Below are 14,060 nucleotides of genomic sequence, written 5' to 3'. Positions count from 1 at the left end.
CCCTCCTGGACAACCTCCACAACATAGGACTCCGCCAAATTTTGACCGAACCCACGCACTCAACAGGACACACCCTCGCCCCCATCTTCACCACAGGAAACTCCATCACTTTCAGCCACACCACGGAGCTCCCAGGGACAGACCATCACTGCATCCATTTCATCTTCAGAACACCCACCATCCACAGAACCCAGCACCTGCTCCCATGCGGCAATTGGACTAAAATCATTCATGACCAGCTCACCACCTCACTCGGCAACTCCACCCCACCCATCATGGACAACGATGACCCCAACACCGCAGCCCAAACCTTGCACAGATGAATCTCCGACTGCGCCAACACCATAGCCCCCCTCAAGTAGAACAACAACACACGCCAGGAAAGCCAGCTGGTTCACCACCGAACTTCGAGAGGCCAGACGCACATGCCGCCACCTCAAAATTGTCTGGAGGAACCCCAAATCTACAAAAGCCCACTACAACTTCAGAGCCGCCACCAACGCTCACCAGCTACTCATTAGAAATACAAGAAAGAAAGCGATCAAAGACAGACTCTTCACGCATGCACACTACAGCACAGAACTCTTCAGTATCATCAAGGAGTTCGCCCAACCCATCAGTGAGTCGACAGACATCCCTCCCTCACAAGGCCTCTGCGACAAACTCACCACCTTCTTCCACCACAAAATCAAGAACCTTTACGACAATTTCGACGAAGACAGCCAACATACAGAACCCTCACCAACCACCCCTGACACCTTGAAGCCAACGATTGACAGCTGGACAGCCCTCACCAATGAAGACACACTGAAGACGATGAAGTCAATCTACTTCAGGACACCCCTGACCCCTCCCGCACTACATCTTCAACAGAGCCGCTGATACCATCGCCCCCATGCTTCGCCACACCATCAACCGTTCCCTCGCAAATGCTTCCTTCCCCTACGACTGGAAGCATGCTGAGATTACCCCCTCTTGAAGAAACCCTCTGCGGACCTCACCGGCCTAAAAAACTACAGACCCATCTCCCTGCTCCGGTTCCCAGCAAAAGTCATCAAGAAAGCCATCAACAGCCAACTTGCCACCTTCATCAAAGAGCACAACATCCTTGACTCCTCCCAATCCGGCTTCAGAAAGAACCACAGCACGGAAAGCGCCCTCCTCGCTCCCTCCTGGACATAGGTAAGATAGTAGCCCTCATCCGCCATGGTCTTTCAGCAGCCTTCAACACAGTCTCTCACCGCACGCTAACTTGCAGACTTCATGAGGCAGGAATCCGGGACAAGGCCCTCAACTGGATCCGCTTATTCCTCTCCGGCAGAATGCAGCAGGTCAGACTCCCGCCCTTCCCCTCGGACTCCACGATGACCACCTGTGGAGTCCCCCAAGGATCCTCCCTCAGCCCCACGTTGTTCAACATCTACATGAATCTGCTCGCCCTCATCGTCAGAACCCACGGCTCAACATTGTTTCATTCGCAGACGACACAAAACTCATCCTTTCCCTATCCGATGAACCCAAGGCAGCCAAGCACAACTTTCAAGAAGGCATGGAAGCAGTCGCGAAATGGATGAAGAGCAGCTGTCTACAACTCAACATGGACAAAACAGAAGTACTCATCATGGGCCCACACTCCGACACCTGTAAAGACACCTGCTGGCCCCCGGCCCTCAGAAGCCCGCCCACCCCACGGACCATACACGCAACCTCAGAATCATCCTGGACTCTGAACTCAAAATGGACCACCATGTCAACTCCTTTGCATCCTCCTGCTTCCACACCCTCCACCTCCTACACAAGACCTTTAAATGGATCCCACTCGAACACACGACCCCATCACCAGCAGACTCGACTACGGCAACACACTCAATGCCCCGATGAACAAAAACCTCACCTGAATACTTCAAAACATCCAGAACGCCACCGCCAGACTAATCCTCAACCTGCCACGACACTGCCACATCACCCAGCACCCAGCACCTGCGCACCCTCCACTGACCCATCAAGGCAAGATTCACCTTCAAGATTCTCACCCACGCACACAAAGCCCTCCACAACACTGGACCAGCATACCTGAATAGCTGACTCACATTCCACGCACCACAAAGGACCCTTAGATCAGCCCAGCTCTCCAACGCCATGGCCCCTTTGCACCAGGAAGTCCAGATCAGGAGGCCGCTCCTTCTCCTTCCTCGGGGAAAGAGCCTGTAACTCCCTTTCACTCCACCTCAGACAGACGACATCACTCCCCAACTTCACGAGGGACCTCAAAACCTGGCTCTCCGATAGACCTCCTCCTTGAGGGACAGAACCTTGCACCTCCCACCCCCCCAGCATCTTGAGACCCTTACAGGTGAATAGTTGCACTTAACAAACCCATGATTGATTGATTGAATCTCACAACTAAAACTCATACAGACAATGAAGTTAATATAAAGTCGATAAATGAGCCACCACCTCACCCTTTAAAAGAAGAAATGACAACCTTGCTGCTGGGGTCACATAATGACTTGAGAGACATTAAATAAAATTTGTGGAGGAGATCATTCAGCATGTTCCCCTGTAAGGAGTGTTCAAAATGAAGTCCCCTCACACGTGGACAACCTAGATCAGCCAATATCAATTCCCTAGGGTCTCCACATGGGTAGATGTTGAATTCCCAGCAATCATGAGATTTTGGAAAACAACATTACAATGTTGCCTTATAAAAGAACCTAACATGGTGATGTTACACCCACCCTTGGAACATGATGGGGAGTTGCAAAAGTTAATAAGACCCAGTTTATTCGACCCCTTTCCTAATACCAGAGACTCAATGTGAGCACGACCACAATCTTACATTTCACCGCTAGAGAAATATAAATTGCCAGCCCAAGAGGTGGATGCTGGGATGAAAAAGGACTTATATCCTTCTAAAAATAAACAACAATTCATCAACCATGTTTCTGTGCATATCACACAACATTGCTTCACAAATGCGATCCACAACGGGTCCGAGAACTTGTTGGCTAGTCCTGCGACATTCCAGGATATAGCGTTTTTATCACATTCACTCGTACACCCATGGCTTTGCCGTATGGAAGCCCGCTGGTCGTTGGATTTCTCTAAGTCCATGGGGGGCGGACCACCAAGTCAATCACAGGCTTCCATCGCAGCCAGAGAGGTGAGCCGATTTGACAACTGCAGAGGGGTCGGTCCAAAATCTCGTTGTCTTAAAAGCTTTTGATTCAGGTGGGTTAGAGTATGAGGCAAATTTGAATGAGCATTCCTGATGGGTTGGTCCAACGGTAATAATCTGTTAAATGAAGCCATGTTGACACTGTTCATAGGGTTGCGCCCCAATGGCTCTGGTTTGTAAAAGAAGCCAAGGGGTAGGACCATAATGGACGACTTATGACCAAAAGGAGCAAAGTGCAAGTCTATAACTAGGATCCTTTCCTCAATGTGGGGCCTATTAAAATTTAAATAACACAGTTGCCTTACAAGATTTAAAAGAACTGCCGATCCAGTTGACCCTTCACACATTATTAATATTTTTCTCCACCCTCTATCCTAAGGTAATGTTATGTGATAACCAATGTAAGACTTTATTCTTTCTTTGGAAAAAGTCCTCCTTAGTACCGTGGGGGAGAGTTGGCACGTTCCCCAATATCACGACATAGGGAGTTGATCCAGCTGGCAAGTGGATAACTGGTAGATTCTGCATAGAGGCATCCACTCCCCACTGTGATTGCCCCCCAAATTGACGGTTCTCCAAAGCTGATTAATCCTGCATGGCCAGCCTATCCATATGACAATGATTTGCACCCGGGATGGGCACTGGGTGGCTTACGGGTACCTGACCCCCTGACGACTGTGATTGTCCCCTGGTATTTATGAGTGGGCCTCTCGGGATAGAGCTAACCAAGCTTCGAGGAACCAATGGGGGGCCTGGTTCTTGATTGACGACTACCCCTTCTGCTGATACACAGCGTTTAAGATCAGATAGACCCCTTTCAATCAAATTTAAACATTGGATTAACAAACCCAATTTGGAGTCCAATAAGGTCTTCATCGACTCCTGAAAAGATTCTAAAACACCCATTAAATCAGCCTTAGTCAATGTTTGAGTGGTCAATGGCTCATGGGGAATGGGGTTGGGTCTTGATCTTTTGGCCATATCCCTCATTGTCTGAGTTTTTCTTTTTATGCCTTACCCGAGCTGCCTGGCTCAACCACTATTAAACTCCCTGCTGTTATAGGACCGACGACTTTTAAGTTAACCGGATACTTGCTGGAGGTGACTGGCGCATGCCCTTGGTTTGAGAGTACTATGTTGTCCCCCTGATTGTTAATTATGATAGCCGGAGAAAGAGGTAGCTGTTGGGCTATTGGATGGCTATTTAACCAATAAAATCCTGCACAGTCTCTCGCAATCCAGAGATGTTTGATAGATCACCGTCCGCATTAGCCAAAGGCAATTAATTGAGTGTCTGCAAGCATGAGGGATGGAGCAGTAACATGGGACCCAGAAAGACATTGATTTACCAACTTGATCTCCTTATCCAGCACTGCTGTGGCTCACTGGAGGAACAAGTCCATAGTTACCACTGTGACTGTGGTGATATTTTACAGAGTAAGTAGGGGCTGCACCCGAGATGGCTGCCAAGAGTTAAGATCTTGCGAGACCTTCTGGAAATACATTCTCAAAATCAAACCCAGAGGGAAGATTTACCACACCTGTCGCACTCCGAAATTGTCCTGGTGCTTATGAAGGTAGATGCTTGCCAGCATTATTTTATGTGATGGCTATGTCATGATAAACTGGGAATTGAGGAGTGGGCCAGTGAGGCCCTTGTTTTGCATAAGGAACACATAAGCTCAAACGGACTGCTCTGCACAGTGCCACTTAGTGTGCATAATAATGGGTTTGGTGATGACACTGTTTTTATGAACCTCACTATGCCCCAGAGGTATGCACCTCCATTTGCTGTCAGTTGTGCAGCTCATCTGGGGTCACAGCAGCATGAGCCCTACTCAGGCATCTTACCTGTTGCTTTGGATTGAACGAGTGTCTTCTGTGGAGTCCATGCTCCAATGGACAGGGGCCGTTCCACTTTACATCTAAGTTATTAAAAGTAAGGAATGAATACCCACATGGAAAACACAAGGAACTCGATACTTGGAGGTAGGACTATACCTTCAGGTTTGAATGGTGGAAGAAGGAAAGTGCACAATCCATAAACTAAGTGCTCGGTGATGGCTCTCTGAAACAATTGGCAGGAGCCTTTGCAGCAATGCACTTTCGGTTTCATGACCAGCGAAAATAGAAGACTATGCTGAAAAGAGCTGGCATGGTGTCATTCTGTATCTTGAAGGTCATATTTTGGTCCATCTTCAAAGGTAAAATATTCAAGCATTTAATGTTTTTAAATGTGTTTAGGTTTATGCAGATGAGATTGTGCGTCTCTCCTTAGAAATGCAAAAACAACAATTGATGGACAGAATGCAGAACAATGTCATACATTCACCCCAGTACAGAGATCTGTGGCTAAATCCATCGTTTTTTTGCACTCCACACCACCCCAGTTCAGACATGGCCATATGCAAATCAGCCTTGACCCTGTGCCTCATGGGAACAGTCCAGCCCGAACTGCCAAGCCATGTCTTTCCTGGACCGGAATCAAGCATCCTAGGACCGGATTCTGGCTATTAGCCGTCTTCAGCCAGGATAGCTTGACTCCAGTGGTGTGGAGAGCATGGGACTCACGTCTGAGCATACCCATCCCACTCGGGGTGACAAATGAAAAAACAACAATTGATGGACAGAGTTGGGATGGGTAGGCCCAGATCTCTGTACTGGGGTGAATGTATGACATTGTTCTGCATTATGTCCATCAACTGTTGTTTTTGCATCTCTCCTTAGAAAAGCATCGCCTTTGGGATGTAAAGTTTCTTCAACATAATGGGACAACTTCAGGTTGACAATGCAATGCATGGTGCTTACCGGAAAACATTAAGGGGCAGATTTACAAGAAAGTTACGCATCTGTAGACATGCATCACTTTCCTTGCGCCATCATGCAAAACCCTTGCGTCACCATGGATGCGCCGTATTTACAATACGGCGCACCATGGCGCAAGGATTGACAGATGCGTCAGAAATTCTGATGCATCAGTTGACAGAAAAGTCACGCATTGCTGGAATTGTGTCGCAAGCACGATGCAAGTCCAACAATTTGTGTTGCGGCCTATTCCCAATACACTGCATCACGCCTTATGCCTGCTTCAAGCCTAAATATAATGGCCAAGCACAGGAAGAGGTATGTGTACTCAATTGCAATTCTATTTATGTAACGTTTTTTACTTCTTTTATGCAACTGGTTCTTTCGTCCAAAAGCAGCATTATAGCTGTGAGGTCCACAAAGCACCACCTTTCAACATCGCAACGTTGTAAACTTGCACCAATGTGGCTTACTGTGCCTTGTTTACACATTTCACGTCTGCCAAGAAGATGCTAAAGCGGGCATAGTATCAGTGCTTTATCAGAGTGGGTTACATGCTAAAGTAGACACGATATCGATGCTGACTTTCATCAGTGATGCTCCACAGGACTGTGAGCCCTGGTGTGAAGCATGCGGAAGTAGACCCGATGGCGTTGTCGTGCTGATCGGAGTTACTTAGCATTTCTGTGAAGGATCAGCCGTGGGTTATATAGGCTCATCCCTAATTCTGGTGGGTTTGTTTACATGCATGATACAGGTATGTGCAACCTTCATGTCGTGTGTGATTTGTTTTGCTCAGCATACCAGCCACAAAAGGACACGTTTTGCCACTAAATGAATATTTACTAAATTCGCAAGGGTCCAGTGTTAAACTTTGCACTGTAGCTACCCAAAGTTGCAAGCAGATAAAGCTCTTGTTTCTTTTACTCTAAGTACAGTGTTTCCGGTGTGGTGTTTTCAATCAAATCTACTATTCTGGCAAATTGTTAAAAAAATTAATCCATTAATTTTGCTAATTGCCCATGATTTATTTTCATGTAGATTGACCTCAAAACATGAACATTTTACAAAATGCTGTTTCTGTTACAAGATCTTGCACAAGAGCGTAGAAACTCTCCCATTTATGAATATCAGAGGGAATTCCATTGCAAAGATCGAATACAGCACTGTTATTTTGCATAATTGACACTTTTCATAGTCATGTAAGACTCACAGGGGCATATTATCAAGGGGCTTTATCTCCGCTTTTTTGGCTTTAAAAGCCAAGAAAGCGGAGATAAAATTATCTCCCTATTACCAAGCTGTCGCTAACACCAGTTAGCGACAGCTAATAGGAGATAGTGACCATCTTGGGCCCCGCTTTGCATGTCAGTGATATTTATCACTAATGACATGCAAAGTGGGCGTGCCAAGATGTTAGCGACTGAAAACAGTCGCTAACATCGCTATCTCCTATTACCAACTTTTGGAGATATTCGCGCTAAGCGCGAATATCTCCAAAAGCTAACACTTGCCCAGGAGCAGTTCTTAGCCATGTTATCCAATGGGAGGTGGATAACATGGCTAAGAGCATTTGCTCGATAATGCATGAATATCGCTGACTTTTCAGCGATATTCATGCATTGCGGGCGTTTTTTATCGCATTTGCGATAAACCTTGCTAATAGCAAGGTTTATCTGCGATAAAAATCGCCGATTTGCGGCGATAATTTTTGTCTCTAAATAAGGTAGAGACAAAAATTATCTCTATTGGTTGGTAATATGCCCCACAGTTCCCCAAAAAGGACACATTTTGCCACTAAATAAAACCATACCACCTTCTGCTGTTTTACCTCCCAATTTTAATTGTAGCATTCAGTAATTAGGAGTGCGAGTTTCAAAAAGTAATACTTCTCTCCCGAAAAACCAAAGCCAAGAAAGCGGAGATAAAATTATCTCCCTATTACCAAGCTGTCGCTAACACCAGTTAGTGACAGCTAATAGGAGATAGCGACCATCTTGGGCCCCGCTTTGCATGTCAGTGATATTTATCACTAATGACATGCAAAGTGGGCGTGCCAAGATGTTAGCGACTGGAAACAGTCGCTAACATCGCTATCTCCTATTACCAACTTTTGGAGATATTCACGCTAAGCGCGAATATCTCCAAAAGCTAACACCTGCCCTGAGCAGTTCTTCACCATGTTATCCAATGGGAGGTGGATAACATGGCTAAGAGCATTTACTCGATAATGCATGAATATCGCTGACTTTTCAGCGATATTCATGCATTGCGGCCGTTTTTTATCGCATTTGCGATAAACCTTGCTAATAGCAAGGTTTATCTGCGATAAAAATCGCCTATGTGCGGCGATAATTTTTGTCTCTAAACAAGTTAGAGACAAAAATTATCGCTAGTTGTTGGTAATATACCCCCATATCTTCTCTTGCTGTTTTACCTCCCAATTTTAAGTGTGGCATGCGGTAATTAGGGATCACATACAGGAACAGTTTGATCACATTGCAAAATACCTTTTCATCGCATTTTTGAAACTTTGAACTATTGGTGTTGTAAATGACAATGGGGTATATTATCAAGGGGGTTTATCTCCGCTTTTTGGCTTTAAAAGCCAAGAAAGCGGAGATAAAATGATCTCCCTATTACCAAGCTGTCGCTAACACCAGTTAGCGACAGCTAATAGGAGATAGCGACCATCTTGGGCCCCGCTTTGCATGTCAGTGATATTTATCACTAATGACATGCAAAGTGGGCGTGCCAAGATGTTAGCGACTGGAAACAGTCGCTAACATCGCTATCTCCTATTACCAACTTTTGGAGATATTCGCGCTAAGCGCGAATATCTCCAAAAGCTAACACCTGCCCTGAGCAGTTCTTAGCCATGTTATCCAATGGGAGGTGGATAACATGGCTAAGAGCATTTGCTCGATAATGCATGAATATCGCTGACTTTTCAGCGATATTCATGCATTGCGGGAGTTTTTTATCGCATTTGCGATAAACCTTGCTAATAGCAAAGTTTATCTGCGATAAAAATCGCCGATGTGCGGCGATAATTTTTGTCTCTAAACAAGTTAGAGACAAAAATTATCGCTAGTTGTTGGTAATATACCCCAATGCCTTTTATTATTGCAGGTTTTTCTAAAAGATATAAATGAAAGAGATTGTCATTTACAATGCCAATAGTTCAAAATCGCGCAAATGCGACTCCTATTGCATTGCTAATGCTTGTTCGCATCTGGCACTTGGTCACGTTGGTTTATCCATTGATGTGTGGGGGTGTTGGGGCCAGTGAAGAACTAGGCTCCGCTTTTGAGTGAGTCACAGAGAGTGCTGCCTTTGCCACATGTGTTTGTTCTACGTGTGCAAGATTGAGAAGAGCTTATTTATGATTTATGATTGCTGCATCTGTTTGACATATGTACTGTGTTTAAGAAATGGGGATGATGTGGAGATGGGGAGTGAATGGTCACCCTGTATGTCCTCATGGTATAATAATATACATGTTCTATGTTAGATGCACTGCGCCTGAAAACACGAAGGGGCTTATTTACAAGCGCCATGCGCCCATGGGCCTTATTTCTGAAGGACTTGCGCCGCCGGTGCGTCACTTTTTCCCATATTAAAAGAGACGCACCGGCGGCGCACGGGGCTTGTAAATAAGGCCATGTTTACAGTGTGAATTGCATTCTGGAAAACAAACAAAAAAACAGTAGAAATGTACTAAACTATCACGTGCGGGTGCACACACGAACCCGCGCGCACCAAGGCTTTTGTTACAAAACATTACCCCACCACAAGAGAACAGAGATAGGGTGAAAATAAAAGGCTCCCAATGGAATCAGTAATTGGCACCTATTTTATTTCTGCCTCACGAGACTAACATGGAGTGTATTAATTACTTTAAATTTTTTTCCATTATCTGTTGGATAAAACAAAGCGACAGTGAAAGAAAATGTTTTCGCAAACGCTGAATAGATCCGGCGAATTCTATAAGGAAGGATATGAAAACATGCTTGTTAATTTAACAAGCTTCAGACAAGATAACACAATTTGACTGCAATTTATCCTCCTCTAAAACACGGTCTATTGCATTACGAGTTAATTGAGGCTTGGATTGTGCTTTAAATCAGCGCCCTGTTGAAAAGTGACAAGCACAATGTAGCCTAGAGGCCTACAGCTAGGCGCAGCTCATTTTGAGGACATTCAACAGTTGTTTTACAGGAAACTTTTTGTATGCCCGGGAACCATTGCCTAATATAAAACTGTAATTTGAGTGCTTAACCAAATAGTGAACCTTGAACAAAAGAATGTCAACAATATTATTATTCTAATGATCTATTGTTTGGCGAATTTTGGGCAGGTAACAAACTGCCATTTTCTATATTCCTCAACATATGCAGGTATCTGCTTCCTATTTTCCCTTGCGATTGCACTGTGTGCATCGTTTCTGTTTTTGATTTCATCCCAGAAGGCCCTGCTAGCGCCAGTGGGAACTGAGAATAAACAAACAGAAGGTACACATTCGACATTTAGCTCTAGCAATATATACAAAGTGCACCTGTTTCATATGCGGTATTCATTAGAGGATTTGACTAGATGATTCCAAGATTAAGGAAGGGACTTTGTTCAAAATGTAACTACATTGAAATGCATTGATATATTTCCTGGTTGTCTCGAGTTAAAAATAGTTGGCATGAGAGGTATTTTTCTGTAACTGACAGCTAACACTTGTACAACACATTATTCATACCATTCTGGTTGAATTGTGTGTCCATGTTATGTCTCTATGCATGTGACTAGACTTTTCACTGTAGTCTTTGCACTCACGTGCCCGCAGGTCCCAAACACAGTCCACAAATGCACACATCAAATAAGAACAATGATTGGAAAAGCCAATAGGTCTGGTGCTGGCATCCAGGTTCTAGTCTTATGGCTTTGGCAATTGTATCGTTCTGTCTTGGGTTTTGCAAGACCTATTTGTTGGGGAAGCTCCTGGGTCTTTATCAATGTTAAAAAAACACACTGGCTAAAGACAAATTTATTTCTGGGATCTTAAAAAAGCACACATTGCTCTTGGCACTGAAGGGTACAACATTGCGTGTTAATGTGCTGCTTGAGAAAGGGCAGCAAGCCTTAACTCACAGTGAATTCCACCAATGGCAAGATTGGGTTAACCCATTGCCCATGATGCAAACTGGAGTGGATTGAAGAAACATGTGAATGACGCAACAACTGAATAATGGCTGAAGTCTGGCTGAAAACACATACTTTTAGTAAAACCAAAAGATCTTAGCAAACACTAAACCTAAAAAGCCAATCGGTCAGGCATTGGCTAGCAGCCTCTTGCCTTTGCTAATGCATTTTCTTCTGTAATGTTTTTGAAATCTGTAATTAAAGATAGGTTTGAAAAGATGGATACAAAGCTTCTAAAGACCGATATAGAGAGATGTATGTCTACATAGGTGTGCTTAGATAGATACACAAACAGTTGGAGAGCTAGACAGACAGACAGACAGAGTTGTAAAGTTAATTAGATAGTTACATGTTTAATGAAGCACAATATACAAGATCAGTTAAAGCAAACAAGAAAGCCATACAAGCATGGCATACAGTTTAAATTGGTTTGCAAGTAGAAATGTACTCCTCAATTCAAATACATGTTTGTATAAAACAGGAATGCAGGCTTAAATGATCTTAATTGCACGCATAATAATAATAAGATAACTTTATAAAGATAGAATCATAAATACATAGACACAATCTATTATGCTGTGAAGTAGCAGCAGCCAGATAAACAAAGGCTATCTCCAAAACAAAATGAACATCATAATTAATGGGAATCAGTAACCGATAAAGCTGGATTGTGCCATATGCTCACATCAAAAACATAAACAGCTGGTAGAAAGTATCCTGCTATCACATCAAGCTCTAAACACAAAGGCAATACTAAAGTAATATTAAATTAAAAACAAAAACACTGGCACTGAAGGGATCTACCATGTGAAAGTGATTATCCCTTGTGAAAGAGCAAAATACAGTCACTCACAGTGAAGTAAGCCAGTGGCGGAAGTAGACTCACCCATTGCTTCATACTTTATGCTGTTGGGTGGAAGCAAACTGTGGATGACAAAACAACTGACCAATACACAAAGAGGGCTGGCACAAAGCCCCTCGAAGTATGTATATTTTGCTTATAATTTTAGTAAAATCAAAAGGACTTGGATAATAATGCCAAACCTAAAAAATTTGTCTGAAAATATACACACATAAAAACACTTACAATATTCATGGACACAAAGTGGCCTTAACATACAAAAGAAAATAACACATTTTCTGAAACAGACCATTGCCTGGCAATATGAGCGCTATATCACAAAATACACACATAATAGCCCAGGAGCACACGAAGGGCAGAACGGTATTAACTGCTGCCTACTTAGCAGGGATTACTTGGACATGAGCAGCTGGCAGGACAACATACAGCCTTAGCACTACCTCATTTAACTTGGAGATGCAAGAGTGTGCTTCTGCTATTCCTATACAGCACCCTCCAAGGCAATCAGGTTCCAGGCCCAGCTGGGCAGAGGTTGGACCCTGTTAGGTAGTGTTATGAGCCCCAATGTACTCCAATATAGGCCTAGATAGCTACACAACATTTTACCTACATTCATCCTACTTTGCTCTGCATAACAGTTCTCGCACTGAACTTTTACCTAGTTATGTGCTAAATAAATGTTTATCAGTTCTCTCCGTAACTGACCTCATTGATTATGCATTAGGATTCCTAGTATTATATCTTAATCCCCTCCCCATGATGCACACAGCAGGATTATCATCTTCTGCATAATAACTCTGTACAAAAGTCACAGCTATCATCATCCTTGGATGACAGGTCCACTATGCAAGCCATTACATTTCTAGGTAGAACCCCTAAGGGTACCTATTGGGTATAAAAGAACCACATCTTCGCCGGGTAACCAGAGGAGAAGGTTCCACAGTGACACAAGACGCTGAATCTCCAGGACACAGTGGTTTGATATCCCTTGTTGGGTGTCTAACTCGAGGTCAAGACATGGTTCTTCATTCTCTCCCATCAGGTAATGGGGTTGGTTCTTATAGAGTGGTTAGGGAAAATCAACCGCACCTGAGTAGGTATATCTTATGTAGTGGCTGTAGGTTTGTTTAAGCTAGAAGGAATACAGTTCCATACTTCGTGCATAAACTTTATCTCTTTTCTTAAATACTTACCTCTCATAATGTCTCAAACTGGAGACGCTGGTACGAGTGGTGCTAGTGCAGAGGAAGCTGAGCAGGAAGGTGCCCTTAACATTTCAGAAAATTGTAGACATGCACTTGAAAATTGCAGACATGCACTTACTATGAAATTATTATGCTATGCGGTCACATCATTGGGTGGGACCGTAACCTTCGTGATTGATGCACACAATGCATTCAGAACAGAGGTATTAAAGTCAAGTCAATTTATTATTGTATAAAATTAATAAAAATTATTACAAAATGCATTTAGATCATCGTTAAAATATTAAGTAAATATTAACATTTAAATAATCAATTAAAATGAATAGTCCATACAGATAATTTGGGATCATATATTTCAGTGTGGTATTATAGTTCCTTGTTCCGCTTGTTGTAGGAGTGATTGGACTGACTTCATGTATATCACCCCCCTACATGCCAACATGGCAGATGATCCATCTAACCATCGAATTACAGCTTGCCTGCATGTTCGGATGTTCAGTTTGTTAAAAATGGACTTTAAAAGCCATCTCCTCAAGTCCGTAAGTGCCGGGCAAGCACATAGTAAGTGGGTTAAAGTTTCATTTTGATATCCACATAGACGACAATTAGGGTCAGCATGACTACATTTCCAGGATGGTAGCAGGTCCTTTGAAAACTGTAGGCCCAGTCGATGTTCTATGTATCTTTGTTTTAGTGACCTACTAAAGTGACTTTCCAGATAAGACTGTGACTTTACCCCAGAATATGAGTTTATCACGGTCCACCCGTGTCGTCGTTTTGCGGTAGTTGTTTTTTCTTCCAGATAGGATTCCCATTT

Source organism: Lissotriton helveticus, chromosome 4_1 (assembly GCF_964261635.1).
Source record: "Lissotriton helveticus chromosome 4_1, aLisHel1.1, whole genome shotgun sequence".
Lineage (NCBI taxonomy): Eukaryota > Metazoa > Chordata > Amphibia > Caudata > Salamandridae > Lissotriton > Lissotriton helveticus.
Note: the sequence above shows the minus strand (reverse complement) of the source record.